The sequence below is a fragment of the Hydra viridissima genome, unplaced genomic scaffold (genome assembly GCF_058129835.1).
Source record: "Hydra viridissima isolate aposymbiotic clone 2 unplaced genomic scaffold, HvirCarnegie_v1 scaffold_1, whole genome shotgun sequence".
Classification (NCBI taxonomy): domain Eukaryota; kingdom Metazoa; phylum Cnidaria; class Hydrozoa; order Anthoathecata; family Hydridae; genus Hydra; species Hydra viridissima.
In genome coordinates this window covers 23,644,436-23,661,475 of record NW_028324300.1, presented here as the reverse complement: position 1 = coordinate 23,661,475, position 17,040 = coordinate 23,644,436, and the positions used below count along the sequence as shown (strand labels likewise).

Here is a 17,040-nt window from a genome sequence, read left to right as displayed (position 1 = left end):
CAAGATTTTTTTAACATTCCATAGTGGAGGATATCACAAAACATATAAGTCAATATGTGCGATGTCAAAAAACCTCGAACAGAAATTTTAAAGTATCTCCTGCTTTAAAACCTGTTAAAGTAGAACAACAAGTAATGAAGCAAGTTGGTGTGGATTTAATTCAATTACCTGAATCAAATGGATTCAAATTTGTTATTGTTTTTATTGATTGTTATTCTAAATGGACTGAAGCTGAATCTCTTAGCATCAAAACAGCATTATCAGTAGCATCCTTTCTCTATACGGTTATATGCAGATATGGTAGTTTTAAAATACAAATCAATGATCAAGGTTGCGAATTTGTAAACTCTGTATCCATTGCATTACATGACATGACAGTTACTCAGCAGCATGTTACCTCGGCTTACCATCCACAAGTCAATGGCCTTGAAGAGAGACAAAATCAAACAATTAAGAAAGCAATCATCAACTCTTAAATAAAAATGTTAAAAATTTGGGTGTCAGTTTTAGATGGAATCTTTTTTGCTTTACGTTTTAAAGTGCATGATTCAATGGGGTATTCACCATTTTTCCTTATGTATAACCAACAACCCTGCCTTCCAATCGATGTAAAATACATAGATAGGCTCTATGTATTTATAATGATGATGAATATTATCATGTAAATGATAAAGAGGTTTTACAAAAAGCTTTAGAAATAGAGGAATTGAAGAAAAAGCCATGAATAACATTGTTCGTTCACAAAACAAACAAAAATTAGACTATGACAGAAAGCATGCAACAGCATCAAAATATTGTGTTGGTCAGAAAGTACTTTTGAGAAATCTTAAAAGAGATGATAGGAAAGGTGTAAAAATGACTTTCTCGTGGCTGGGTCCATATGAGATTCTTGATACTTTATTAAATTCTACATATTTGGTAAAGAACAATAAAGGGAATAACACATTGCAAAAAAAATACTCTCTACATCATCTTTAGCCATTTGTTGAAAAGGAAAGTAATTCAAAAATGTCTGTAGTATCTTCAGAATGTGGCAATAAAGATGAATTTCAATGCCACCTCAGCCTAATGAAACATTAATCCAAAGATTTTTGCTAGAAAATTGCTAAAAAAATTGCTCTCAAAATATTTTTTATGCCAAATTTTATTTATGGAAAAGAAACTGATGTATCTTTAAAAATGGATGCATGCAAAGCTGATGGAAATTGTTTTTTTCGAGCAATTTCGTTTTCGTTTTCAGGTTCTGAATGTCAACATATATGTGTTCGCGAACTGGTTGTGAAACACATGACGACAGAACCTTGCTCCAGTCTCTTATCAGGATATTTAGGTGATGACGTGGAAAGGTATCTCACCAAAAGTGGTATATGGGCTACAGATTTTGATATCCTCTATACTGCAAATCTTATTGGAATTGATATAGTTGTGTGGTTGACAGAAAGTGTGGACAGAAACTAACATGACTAAAATATCCAGCATCCACTAAACTTGACCAACTAAAATTTCAACCTACTCTTTTAGAAAATAAAAACAAAAAATCATATTAATGTTGTTTCCTCGCTAAAAATTTTAAAGTGAGAAAAATTTATACTGAAATAAAATGTTGTTGGTTCCACTTGTTTTTCATATTATTTTTCAATTATATACAGTTCTATTGGAAGTAAATCTGAACCCGTTCGTCAGATATATACGTTAATAATTTATGGCCTTCAGTTATTGGTAAACTTATTTGATATGTGTTCCTAAAGGTAAAATCTTCTAATGCTAAGACATGGCCTACTATATTACACGGCCGTATATGTTACATTTTAGAGGCCGATTCTAAGAGGCCTATTTGCGCAAAAAAAGTAAATGACACAACTACAAGTGATAAAGTGTAAAATTGCAAGTGTAAAATATTAAACTTGCATAAGATTATTGGTTTAAAAAGGATATATATATATATATATATATATATATATATATATATATATATATATATATATATATATATATATATATATATATATATATATATATATATATATATATATATATATATATATATATGTATATATATATATATATAGCTATTTTAGAAAGTTAATAAAAGTTTAAAAAGTTAAATTATATCATGGTTAACAAGTGTGTTGCATATGGTTGTAAAACTGGATACATCAGTTCTTTGGAAGATAAAAAAGTTGCTTCTTTTCATTTTCCTTTAAAAAATGAAGAGTTACTAAATTATTGGGTTCATTTTGTAAACCGTAGTGATTGGATGCCTTCACCTAACTCTGTTTTGTGTGAAAAGCATTTTAATGAAAAGTACATTATCCGTGGTGTAAAATGCAAGTTAAATTGGAATTTGGATCCTATTCCTGAAATTTTTTCAAGTGAGTGCTTAAAACGTCCTTCCACACTACCATCACCTATTGCTATGAGAAGACCACCTAAAACTCGGATTTATCAAGAAGATGAACTTAGTTCTTTTTCTAAAAATGATAAAATTACTGACTGGAACATGTTAAATAGTAAACATTCACCAGAAGGCTTTGAATTTAAAAAACATCTCAATTGTATAATTTATTATAGTTTAGTATTTGATCCAATTACACATTTTCCTTTAATTCTTGAATCAATAAAAATTGACAATTGTTTATGTGTAGCTTTACAATATAAAGGAAATAATGTTCCACTTCCTCCATGGTTAACTAAAGGTCATAATGCCAAATTAACTTGTTTGAGTATGTTAGAGAATCTTGCTTCATACATAAAAATCATTGCTTCTTCTAATAGAAATATGCTTCTTGATGAAATAAATAGTCGAATATACTATAAATCCAAGGGTCAACCACAGTATTCTGCCAATATGATTAGACATGCTTTATTATTAAGATATACATCTAAACAAGCATATAAAATGTTACTTGAATTTTTTCCGTTACCTTCAATTTCTTTATTGAATAAAATAAAACAAGGTGGAGTTGATGCAATAAAGGGTGCTAAAATACTGCTTGAGAAAGGTTCAATACATGAAGATATAATACTAATTGTAGATGAATTTTATCTTCAGAAACAAGCACAATATTGTAGTGGTGTTTATGTGGGTGCAAATGACGAGGGTACTCTGTACAAAGGAGTTGTTGCATTTATGATAGTTAGTTTAAAAAAATCTATTCCTTTTATTATAAAAGCAATACCTGAAGTTACTATAAGTGGTAAATGGCTTTCAGATCAAATATCAGATTCTATTAGTTCTCTTTCTCTATCTGGTTTTAAAATTCGAGGAATTGTTACTGACAATCATCAAGCAAATGTAACTGCATTTAGTTTACTTCATTCTAAATTTGGTAACCAATCAAGTTTGTTTATTCATCATCCTGATAGTCCGAATAATAAAATATACTTATTTTATGATAGTGTTCACTTAGTTAAAAATATCAGAAATAATTTATTACACTGTAAAAAATTTGTCTTTCCATCGTTCACATACAATATAAAGGATGATTCTTATAGTTGTCCAGCTGGTTATATTACTTGGGGAGATTTTCATCATCTACATTCTAAAGATGAGCAACTTCAGGGTAATTTAAGAAAAGCTCCAAAAATCACATATCAAAGTCTTCACCCTGGTAACAGAAAGCAAAATGTTTCTCTTGCACTGTCCATTTTTGATGAAACAACAATTGCAAGTTTTAAAAGTTATTTTCCAGAACGAAAAGACATTTCTGGTTTTCTTACTATTTTTCAAAAATGGTGGACTATTTCAAATTCTAAACAACAATTTAGTCCAAATAAACTTGGTAATGCAATTGTTTGTGATGATGGTAAAACAACTTTTTTTAGGCAACTTGCTAATTGGATTGAACTTTGGCAGAAATCTCCATATTTTACACTATCAAAACAAACATCATCTGCTCTTATCACAACTCTGCGTTCCCAAGCTTTACTTATAGATGAGCTTATTGAAGAAGGATATTCGTATGTGCTCACTTCACGACTTCAAAGTGACCCAATAGAGCGTAGATTTTCACAATATAGACAGATGAGTGGGGGGAGATTTCTAGTAAGCTTAGTAGAAGTTCAACATTCAGAAGTTATTTTAGCATGTCGGTCTTTAATTAAGGAGAATGTAAATTTTTGGAAAGAGGATCTAAAGAAAGACCATAATAACCCTAATAATAAAGAATTACTGGAAATATTAGATTTAAACTCAAATGAGATATCTGAATCAACTCTCTTACCTGATACAGAAGAGGTTGCAACAACAATTGCTGGTTATATAGCTAAGAAATTGATAAAAAGAAGCAAATGCAGTTATTGCAAATCTATGCTAGCTACAGATACAAACAATATAGTTATTTGTCCATATCTACAATTACTTTCAAGAGGTGGTCTTACTGTACCTTCACTTTCACTCAAAGATTTTACATGTGGATGTTTTGCAGTCTTAGATAAACTTTCAAATTTAATAACTAAACAAGGGGCTAATGTCAAAGAAGTATCAACCTTTGTTTTATCAAAATACTTCCCAACAATTACTTTTACTTGTGATTTACACAAAGAATGGGGTTTTAACTTTGCTTCTAAAATTATAATTAATATCTTTTTTAACAATAAGCAGAACCTTATCAATGCCACTGTAAGAAAAGATGCTGTTAAAAGTTTTAAAAGTAGACAGAGACAAAAGTAAAGTTAAAAAAACAAACAAATATTATAAATAGATAAAACATAGAAATGGATAAAATATATAAAAGAACATAAACCTTAACCTGTGATTTCTTTATAAATTCCCAATGTTGTTGTCAATTTAAATGTATTATTAACAGATATAAAAATGTATATTAGACACAAATATATATAATATACATAGATATATATGTTTATATATACATAAATCGCTGGTATGAAAACACAAAATGCCAGTTTTCTGTGAATACTTTTTATTTGTACTCGTAATATTACATTTATTTCGCATGAGATATGTTTTTTCTCTGTAATTGCGCAGCCATCTTATTTATAAATAGGCCTCTTAGAATCGGCCTCTAAAATGTAACATATACGGCCGTGTAATATAGTAGGCCATGGCTAAGAATAAGGAAAAAATGCATAACTTTAGGTAAAAAAAGTGAATCAAAATCTAGCCTGGAAAGTAAACCATCTTTTAATGTTTACATTAATAAAAGTTTCATAAGAAGAAAAATTAAAGTACCCTTTAACTTTATAAAACATGTATATTTTTACTCGCCCCTCCCACAAACTTTAACATTTCTGCTTCATTTGATGACAGTAAAATAATAACGAGCGCAGTAAATTTTTATTATTAAAATTTTACTGCGCAGTGAAATTGTAACGTTATAATTTTACTGCACAATAAAACTATAACGGAGTAAAATATTATCGTGACACCGGGTTTGTTGGTTTTTAACGGGGAAAAATGAGGAGGCCGGTTTTTTATATTATGAAACAAGCAATAAAATTGTCGTAGCAATAAAATAAGAAATCGTGAAATAAAAAAAAAACCATTACGCATTTGAACAGCATCTTTAAACATGAGGTTGTAATTTTCTTGTTATTTACATTTTTTTGATAATTTATGGATTAATATTTCAAGAAAAGTATAAGTTTATTTACAAGAAGCAAATTAGTAAATTTTTTAATGAAGTCTTAATTTGCTCTTAAGATTATGAGAAGTGCTTTTTCACAAAAATAATAATAATTTCTTTTTTTTAAATCAAGATTTCTAATTACTTACAATGCCAAATAAGTGTACAGTGATGTACTGCACCGCAATCCTAAGTAAATGTGCAATAATATACCATATCCGACCGTAAAGTTTTTAACTTAAGTGATCCAAACCACAACTCAGATCAAGAACAATAACTCTGGAAACAAACTTATTTTATGAAAAGGAGTCAAAAAAAATATGACAAAGACCTATTTAAAGTGCGTGTATTTGTTAACAACGGTTTCCACAACTCTAGGTATGAACCCGACTCAAGTTTTCTACATACTCTAGCAACATGTTGTTCAACTATCTAGTGATGGAAACCTTCAGAGCCTCATTGCCATTGCGATGCTTGCTGCACTGCATACTCTTAACATGCACTAAAATGAAGAGAACTAAGTTCTGCGGATAAAGGTATGGCATGACTAAGACCACATATCAATTGGCCAGAATTCTGGCATCTTCTCTTCCACCGGAGGCATGACTATGTCATTAGAGACAATAAAACCGAAGACCATCACAAACGCGGATATTTGGTCAGAAACTTGTACCTAACATTCACTGGTAACTCAATGTCAATTCAGGAGGATTATGTAGAGTTTAATTCAATGTGAGTTTCAGTTACGTTACAAATATTTTCAAGAGCTTAAATGATGAATTTAAATGATGCAAGAACATGCTTAGTAAAATGTTTAAATTTGGGCAAATATTTTTCAAGCAAAACTCTGCTAAAATCCAAAATAGAATTTCTATTAGGATGCGAACACTCAATTGAATACTGAACCTCGTGAGGTTTACCATTCAACTTGTGTGCAGTAGCAAAGCCTTAAAAACGCGTTGTGAATGATTGCAATTTTTTCAAGTATTCCTGTTTCTCATAAATAAGTTGATCAATTCTAAAATTATATAACGATCTCCGTTATCCATCTTGGACACCAAATGGACAGTAAAGAGTTTTTGATTGGATATGAGCACCGTGTGAGGTCCTTCCTTGAGGTAGCTGAAGATTTTCTTACGCCTTCTTAGTCTCTTTTCTTTAGCAGCCTTTTAATTTAAAATTTAAATTAAAAATAATCCTTTAATAACAAATTATTTTCCTTAAACTCATTTTTATTTTAAAATAGAAAATATTCCTCATAGTGACTACAGCTCTTAAAGTTGTTGTATACAAAAAGAAGACTCATTCTGCTAATTCTGATTCTGCTAAGTTTGAGGTGATTTTAACAGAACAAAAAGTAAATATTTTACTTTGATTACAAATTTCAAGCTTCAGGAAGCCTATACAACTTATTTTAAACTGCCCTTTGAAGACAAACTAAAAACTGGAAGGGAGGGGGGGCGCCTCGTTTCTCACGAAACAACTGCAAAAAAAAAAATGTAAAAGGTAAGACGATACAATTCATCTTTTAAGTTTAAACCAAATTTTTAATGTGAAAGGAAAAATCTCGGGATGTCGTACATTTTTATTTTTACAAGCATGATAAGCATATTGTTCTACAAAATACTTTAAAGCCATCCATTTTAAATATGAAAACAATTGTAATTATAATTTAAGTTAAAATTTAACGAATCGAATTTTCCTCTTATTTTCCATTAACTCAACTTAAAGCTGCAAACAAATGTGTTCCAGCTCGATGATCCATACTATTTAAGTGATTTTACTGTAACAAGAATGAGAAAAACAGAGCTGACTTTATACAATTGCGCTGAGAGAATGCTCAAATGCAAACTTTGTGATACTTTAATGAAACATTTACAACAAGTAATTAACATAATATAAATACTATTGGAGCGCTGCTTTACTGGAATTTACTGTGACTCACAAAGTAAAACAAAGAAAACCTGGTTTTAACTTTATCACTCAGTTTTTTTTTATAAATTTTAAAAAAAGAGTATAATTGAGTGATTCCCATATTAAGCTGCTCTTGATGCTAAGAAAGTTAAAAAAAAAAAGCTTCTCTTTTCAAAACGCTGGAATTTCCATTTTTCATTACAACAAGTAAAAAATATTTGAAAAATAACTTTTTTTGAACAGAAAAATTATTTCTCTTAAACTGCCACTGGTTACTTTTTTATTCAGTTTTATCAAATATCATAAACATAAAAAACATAAAAAACATAAAAAAGCTTTCAGAAATGAAACAACAAAAAAGATTTTTTCTACAACTGCTAAAAAAATGCATCAACTGGAACATAACTTGTAACAAGTCCTACTTAAATTTGAGCTTTTAAACAAGTTCGTAGAATTGAGTGGAGTGGATTCAAATAAAGTTGTAAAGAGTTTCTTAAATATTGCTGAGTGAGAGTTATTTCTTCAGAGACAAATGACCCATAAGCGAATTGAATTTAGCGCAGTGTTTTCAAAGAGTGAATTTGCAAAAACTTGTTCGCTCAAAAAGTGCATTCTGAGCGGACCAGTATAAAGAGATCTTGTGCTTCATTTTAAATGTAGAAAGTTAAACGTTACCTAAATATCGACAGCATAACACGAACTAAAAGTTTTCTAGAAAGATATTTTTAATATGCTGCCCCCTGTAAATTATTTTAAAGACAGCGATTTATGTTGTATCTAGTAATTTGATCAATTGACAGGTCAAATCGAGGGCCTTGTCCCATTCCCTGAAATGATAACGAGTGTATATAATGGTCCATTGAAAGTCTTAAAAAATGCCTAAAGATGAACTTTAATTGATTTCTAGAAGTGTTGATTAGTAGTAATATTTTTCCATCAAATTCTCTGGAATTTCAATTTATGAGATTTATAGTTAGAAGTACAAATTTACTCATCTTTTTGTTAAAGCTTTGTGAAATTCAAGTTCGCATTTATCTTGTCTCTATCACGTTTGAAATTAGGGACGTTTGCAGTTTTGCCACTTTGTAAAATATTCAATGCACTCGTAGCGACTTATTACCCAGTTCCCACTAACTCCAACTCACACTACTACCTGTTTGCTTTTAATACTTTTGGTTTTAGTGAGAGAAATTCTCAGGTTAACAGATTTTCACTTATCGAGCTTCTTCAGCGAAGGATCCGTAACTTATGTTAACACACAGTCATAAATAAGAAAAACAAATAATTTAATCTTTTAACCTTTTATACCTAATAACACCCATCCGATTTTTTTATATCTTAAAATAAAAATACCGTGGTTTTAACCAGCTTTACAAAAAAGTTTTTTTTTGTTTTTATTGAACATTTAAGAAGGGTCGAGTTACATTCCAAAATGGTACACATTTAACATTTTGGGCGTTAACTTGCAAACTTGAGGTATAGACACATTGATATTACATTATGCTAACAAACATTTTTATCTGATAGAAAATATTACATTTGTGTGTGTCGATTTTTAAGGTAAAATGAACTTTTTCAAATTTCGAAAAAAGAGTAGTGAAAAAATATAACTTCGCCATTTTTTAAGAAAAGTGATATTTTCAAAAATGAAATCATTTTAGTGCTAGCTTGGTAAATTTTGATTCTTAATTCACTTATTTTGGTTTTTACCAATAATTCGCAATTTCTCTTTTTTTTTCTTTAAAAAGTAATTAATACGTCATAATCGGACCGAAAGGAAAGCTCCGGAAACAATTTGACATAAAAATGTCAAAAAGAACAAGGAATGCATTATCTATTAAAATGAGTAATCTTGTAGGAAGTGGAAAAGAACTTTATACATCTGAACTTCCAACAGCTAGAGATATGCTAAGATATGGTATATTTTTAAGAGAAATTAATTATAAAAATGTTAGGAACTATACTGTAGATCATCTAGTTACTGATATGTTACCCGCTTTACTTGGCCAATGGTTGAAAGCAAATGCACTTTTTACATATCCTGTTGTTATTCATGAAAAAACAATTTTCAAAAAACTTAAGTGTTTATGGAAATCAGCTGTTAATTTTAGTATTGGACGTGGTAAAAAAAGCTGAAAAAGAAAGATTTAATTTAAAGTTAGACAATCTTGTGGACATCTTGTTTTGCAAATGTAAAACAATCCTTTGTTCAGAGTACAAATGTGATTCAGAATGTATGGAAAAAATTCATATAAAGTGTCGATGTAAGAGAGATGAAAAAATACAGATTTTAGAGCTTCAGTTTATCCACTCTCAGAGGACTAAAATTGGCAGTTTTGGAACTTTCCACATTGGTGGTGCAGATAGGAAAGAATCCACAAAAATTCAAATAAAACAACAAAAACAAAGAACAATTAAAACAAATAAAGAACAAAAGGTAACTTTTTAAGTAGAAAGCTTATAACTACATCACATACTGAAACATGTATATATATATATATATATATATATATATATATATATATATATATATATATATATATATATATATATATATATATATATATATATATATGTATATATGTATATATATATTATATATATTTATTACTTATTTTAAAGCCAGATGAAACGTTCAATCAAGTAGAACAAATCAATTGCATGCAGAAGAATGAATCCTTATCTCTTTTATTGCCACATATTGAGCAAGTAAGTTTAAAACTCTTAGTTGTATACACTTAAGTTTAAATACAGATTAAAAATATAAACAATTTACTTTATTTTTCAGGATTATGAGTATAGTGAAAATGTTCAAACAATTTGTATAAACAGTTGCTCTTCATCATTTAAAAATGGCAGTGGTCAGAAAACAATCCAAGTTGATAATCAAACTCAATGTAAATCTTCTCTGAATCAAACATGTTCAATTTATAATACTATGAGTATTGAAAATATTGCTCTGGCTAGTATGAGACACCAAACAAGTTTAAGAAAAACTGCTGAAATAGCTACAGCAGCTTCGATAGATGCAAAGATTATAAGCAAGAGTGATTGCCATCTTATTATAGATCATAATAAGGTAAAAAGGGCTCAGGAAAAATTGGCAAAAGAATTAGACAATCAGTTTGAGGTAGACCTAGAAAAAAACCCTGTGTCATGTCTTTTTTTTGACGGGAGAGTAGATGCTACAAAAATGTTTATAGAGGTAAATGAAAGAAGTTTTCCTAGTCTGATTAAAGAAGAACATTACTCTGTTGTAAAAGACCCTAGTGGTGACTATCTTTTTCATTTTGTTCCAGATATGACCAATAATAAAAAAAAAGCTGAAGTTATTGCAGATCACATAGTTGAATGGTTAAACAGTAAAAATCAAAATCAAAATCTCATGGCTATTGGAGGAGATAGCACAAATGTCAATACTGGTTGGGCAGGCGGAGTCATGCAATGGGTAGAAAAAAAGTCAAATAGAAGATTAGTTTGGATTGTTTGTGATCTACATACTGGTGAATTAGGGTTAAGACATTTAATTGAACATTTAGATGGTCCAATGCTTTCTCATAATAAATGGTCTGGACCACTTGGGAAAATGCTTGACACAGCAACTGAGATTGAAATTAATACCAACTTTGTTAAAATAAATTTAGGTCCTCCTTTGATTTATCTTAGTCAGAAGATTGTTAATGATTTAAGCACTGACCAAAGTTATGCTTATCAAATTTGTCAAGCAATAAAGACTGGAGATCTGCCTATCAGGTTAGCAATGCTGCAAATCGGACCAGTCTGTCACAGTAGATGGCTAACAACAGCACTTCGATTTTGCAGAATTTGGGTGTCTAATCATGGCCTTACTGGTACAAATTTAGATAATTTAAAAATAATTGTGAATTTTATTGTTAGTGTTTACATACCTAACTGGTTTAATATTAAAGTTCATTCAAGTTGGGTTGAGGGACCTAGACATGTCTTGTATCAACTAGAGTTACTTAGAACTCAGAGTAAAAATGTTTTAGATATTGTTATGCCAACAATTAGACGATCAGCGTGGTATGCACATTCTGAAGCAATTTTACAATCCATGCTTTGCAGCAAAAATGCAGAAGAAAGAAAAGAAGCTGTAAACAGAATTCTTAACATACGAGGAATAGGAGATGAGGTAACTCAAGTTGGAGATAGTATTCTCAGAGTAAGAAGAATACCAGAAATAAATCTTAATGCTAAACAGTTATCAGACCTTATAGCATGGAATTTAAGTGTAACTGAGCCTCCACTTACCTGCACTCTTATCTCTGCCACAATCAAGGAGTTTGTAAACTATCCTATGGAAGTTCCTCACTGGAATTCTCATACGCAGTCAGTTGAAAGATGTGTCAAAATGGTAACTGAAGCTGCAAGCCATGTTTACACACATGAGTGAAGAGAATCATATATACGTGCTCAGCTTGTAGGTAGACATTTAATGTCACGAAATAGAAGCAAAAAAGATATGGCAACTCTCGTAAAACTGTAGGGAAGTAGATAAATACTTTCAAAAATGTTTAAAAAGCTAAAAACTTTGACCTTTATTGTTATATATACTTTTTATTTTTTTTACTCTTTTCCTACGCCTATGCATGGTGTACGTTGCGAATTGTACGTTACATGCGAATTGATTAGAAAAAAATTATAAGTGCTATTCCATAAACAAATATAAATATAATGACTAACGTCTAAAACGACCAAAAATGTGAAATATTGAAATCAAAATTTACCGAGCTAGCACTTATTGGAATTTAGTTTTTAAAGTTTCCCTGTAGTTAACTAATCGTAAACTTACATTTTTTTTCTACTTTTTTTTAATTTTTGAAAAAAAAAAAAAAATCGACACACCCTAATATACATGTATACTTGTACATACATGTATTCTTGTACATACATGTATACTTGTACATACATGTATACTTGTACATACATGTATACTTGTACATACATGTATACTTGTACATACATGTATACTTGTACATACATGTGTTTAAAACGTTAATTTGAAATGTTAGTGTTTAAATCTGTAAAAACTTTATATAATTTTATAAAAATTCCCAGAAATGTTAAAAAATAACAACATTTCAATAAAAAAAACCTAATATAATACTAATTAATGCACTTAACACATAATACTTATTTTGAATGTTGCATTACATAAAGATAATACAATATTTACAAAAACAGAATGAAAATTTGAGGAATATTTGCTAACCATCAAAAGCACTCTGAAAGTTAAGTTTCTCTTCAACTGAAGAAAAATTTAACTTATGCACCCTTTTCACATGTTTTATTAAATATATATATAAAAAAAACAAACTATTTAAATCAAATTTTTAGGAGAAGATTACAGTCCATTAGCTAAATATTTTAACCAGAACACAGAGAAATCTACAATCATGTGTTAAATACATCTCTGTTATTTAAATACATCTCTGTTATTTAAATACATCTGTTCATTTTATAGGTAAATATTGTAAGAAAAATTATCAATATTTATTAAAAATAAAAGATGGTTTAAACTGAAAACCTAATACAAGTATTTTCTCATAAAAACTAAAACTTTTTTTAAAAAATAAAATTTCTAAAGCATTTCTTTTACCTTCATGATTAATAGGACTTGCTGGTGACATCAATGCTTCCCTCCCATCATCTGCTCTAACACAACAGGTGTTACCCATAGAACCTAGTGTGCTAAAAGCAAAAATGTTCTGTAAAAGATTATATTTTTTACATATTTTTTAAACTGATTATTGGAATCACTTTAGTGAATATATTGAATCATTTTATAAATCTGCAAAGGTCTATGTAAATAAATAATCATCTTATAATTCTACAATACTCATCTTATATTTGCTTCTAAAATAATATAAACAAGTAGAAAGTTTCTTTGAGAAAACTCAAATTAAAAAAATCAAACCTTCTTTTTAACATAGAATCAAAAATCATATGACTTAGAAAAGAAATGTTAAGAATGAATGGTTTTCATGAAAAATTCTCTCAAATCAAATGCAGTTTTTACCTAAATGTTTTTATCAAAAAAACACCAGCCTACATTTAGACTGCATTTAACTTGAAACTTTGAATCTGTAGTTGGTTTGTTACTTGTACCTTGTCCTGTGGTATAAATAAATCAAGACTTTCTACTAAAATAAAGAGAAGAAATTCAAAGTTGCAGATGAAAAAATCTGAGAAGACTAACACTTTAATGAACTCTTTAGTAATAAATTTTTATTATATTCAATTTAACTTAGGTAAGTAAATTACTTGTAAAAGTGATTTCTTCTAAATTTGTTATTAGATTTCCAATAAAATCACAAGTAAACTCTATCTTTTTTACTCTCTTTTCAATTCCTAAAAACAACTCACTTTTTAAAATAAAGTTATAACTAAGAAATGTGCAATATTATTTTCAAAATAACATTTTTTAAAATTAGATGCCTACCTCTTCAAAAATTTAATTTGCTTAAGCAAATATCTAATTATATGCAGTCTCTAAATATTTGAAAAACTTTTCTGGTACAAACATAACATTTCTGGTACAACCATAACATTACTGCAACACACCCTTACTTTTTAGCAAATGCATCTTTCTTAAAAATTTTTGATTCTTTTCAGATTTTTTTGCCTAAAAAAGGGTTTACTTCATATTTGGATTGACATCCTAAAGTTAGAACAATTATTTTCTAGACAACAAAAAAAAAAACACTTTTTTTTTTCAGATAACTTATAGATTAAAAAATGTGTAAAACTAAATAGGCTGTTGCAAAGGGATATTTCCCACTTTTTCCCCCTCTTTCCCTAAAAAAATCAATTTTTCATTAAAATGGTGAGGCTTACTGACTTAATCTTAAAATTGTGACATTAAATTCAAAATTTAACTTTTAAAACCAAAAACAGTTAAAAGTTTGTTAGGTAGGATATATATGTATATATATGATATATATGTAAAAGTAGGTGTAAAACTAATTACTAGAGCATTTTGATCACTGTTTTGTGAAGAGTGTTTAAACATTTCTTTAAGAAGTTATTCAAACAATCTTCAAAATGTGTTTTTTACCCAAATCTTTTTTATGCTCACAAATAAGAAATGAGCAACAATATATAAGCAACAAGTAAGAAGAAAAATATTTTCAATAAAAGAAAAGGTTTATATGAATAAAGAACTTGACCTGATAAAAAAAAGAAGATGATTTGCAGTTTTAGCCTTAACTCCCAAAATAAATGCTACATTTCATGTAATAAACCTAAATTCTGCAAGTATGTATCCTCAGATTCATGGAGCATCTTGATTCAAAGATTGAAAACTTAAACACTGAACATATCATTTAGCCTGCAAATATTGTATTAATTATAGTATTGACTATAAAAAAGAGTGGTTTTAATGAAAGAAAAATAATTGACTCACAGCTCTTTAGAATGAAATATGTGACACACAACTTAAGTTCTTTAAAATTTATTTTAGTGAAGGAACTGACTGTCAGAACTGAAACTAAAAAATTTACAAGGTTACTTTCTTTCCTAACAAATTAACTGTGAACAAGAAGCAACCATAGGAAACAATGAAATTAAAAGTTATAGATGCACATTATAATTGGTGGCACAATACTCTTTATATTTTCTTGTTCATGAAAGTTATATAATAGAATAATTATATTAGATTGCAACTTAAATGACAGACACAACTATATAGAATAAACATATTCTATGAAGAATATGTTTATTTCTATGAAAAAGATTTCAATGAATGATAATACAAATATTTTTTCTAATCAAAAGTCACTTTGAAAGACATGTTTAGAATATATGGTTTTCATGAAAAATGCTCTCAAACCAAATGCAGTTTCAAACTTAAAGTTTGTTTTGAGTAAAATATCTAGATGCATATATATGCACTGTATAAATATATTGGAGTTAAAAAATTCAAGTATAATATTGGTTTGTTAATCGTACTTTGATCTGTGGTATAGATAAATCAAGACTTAGAAGTATTAATCAACTAATTTATCAGTTTATTTTCATACTCATTTATTTTTTGTAAGTAAATTTTGTGAACCTGATTGCTTTTTAATGTTACTATCTTTCCTTTTTTTTTTTTTTTTTTTTTGCTTTTTTTTCTTCGTTTACAGTAAAAGCCCATTGCAAGATGTATCTTTCGTTACTTCCGCGATTTAGTTTTTAAGAGATTTGTAAAAACGAGATGCTTACCTTTTCTATAGATAGTTATGCTCAAGTGCAGAATGCAGAGTCTGAGGAGATCTCACATTGTAGATCTAACTATAATTATCTGTTAACTTATATTGCGATTACTCCTTAAATTTTTGTGGTCATGTGATACTCAAGTTATAGTTTGAGTGACAGCTCGATGTTCGTAATTTTGTTTACATGAAGCGAAACAGCGCTGTTATGCCCATTCAACCAAAATAGAAATCTAAAGCGATGTTAACATATATTTGACCATATATCAAAAGAATATAATAGTTCCTTAGACCAACACAGTTCACATCATATGTAAACTATTATTTCGTAAAAAAAATCACGAATCTTAATTACACTTGAAAATAAGCAACCGAAAAGGCAACGTTTTGATAGCGCTAAGTTAAAAATTGTTTAAGACAAAATGAAACTAAAAATTAGAATTTAAGAGTTTTCTTTTAAACTGAAGCTTACAACCGCAAATCATTTGAAACTCTGAAAAAGTGGCCTATTTTTCTGAAGTGGAATCTTTTTTGACATTTAATTGATAGTTGGTGCATGTTGTCTTATTCGTTATACTTTTAAGACAATAAAAGTTCTCACAGAACTTTCCAGTTCTTTCACTCAAATTGAGTGTTTTTTATCGATGAATCAGTTTTATTAATGAACCAATCTATATCTTTAACTATAAATGGTAGAATGTTGAACTTTTCAGTGTCGTTTCTTATGATTTGGAGTTGCAACTTAAGTTTAAGGTGTACAGTTAACTTTAAAGGGTGTTATGTCAAAGTTTCATAAACCATAATCGTTAAGCATGTCCTTAAACTATCGGAAAAAGAAGGCTTTTTCTTCAGCTACCGCCATCACGGACGGTTGCTATGACAATTATCATTTTTTTGTTTAAAAAGTCTGTTAATATATAAAGCGTGTCAATATACAAACCCACTAAACAAAATAAAAAATCAGGACTATTTTGAAAAGCCATTGAAGTTTAATGATTTTGTGTCAGATCATTCAAATGCTAATGCTAAACTGTTTAATGATTTTTACAAAGTCTAGACCAGAGGCAAACGCTAATTAAAAGACAACAGGTAAAAAAATGTTTTAGAGAACGATGACTAAGAGGTCGAAAAAAAAGCACTAAATGAACTTTGAGATAAAATCCTTTGTTTATTCTAGCAACACCTGATTTAAAGAAAGTCTGCGGACACAGAAAAAGAACGGTTGAGTAAATCTAGAGAATTTTTACAGGTTGATTTTCATGAGATATTTTATGGGAAGATTTTTTATTAGAAGAAATTTAGACTTTTTTGGAAGTAGATTTTGT

General features: G+C 28.9%; 1 pseudogene across 1 annotated transcript; it reads left to right on the top strand.

The window, feature by feature from the left end:
- The first annotated feature begins 9,297 nt into the window (after positions 1–9,297).
- LOC149893992 (uncharacterized) lies at positions 9,298–12,067 on the top strand (annotated as a pseudogene). The gene is made up of 3 exons (XR_016449130.1): positions 9,298–9,936; positions 10,122–10,208; positions 10,288–12,067. The product of XR_016449130.1 is annotated as an uncharacterized LOC149893992 (transcript).
- Positions 12,068–17,040: the final 4,973 nt, after the last annotated feature.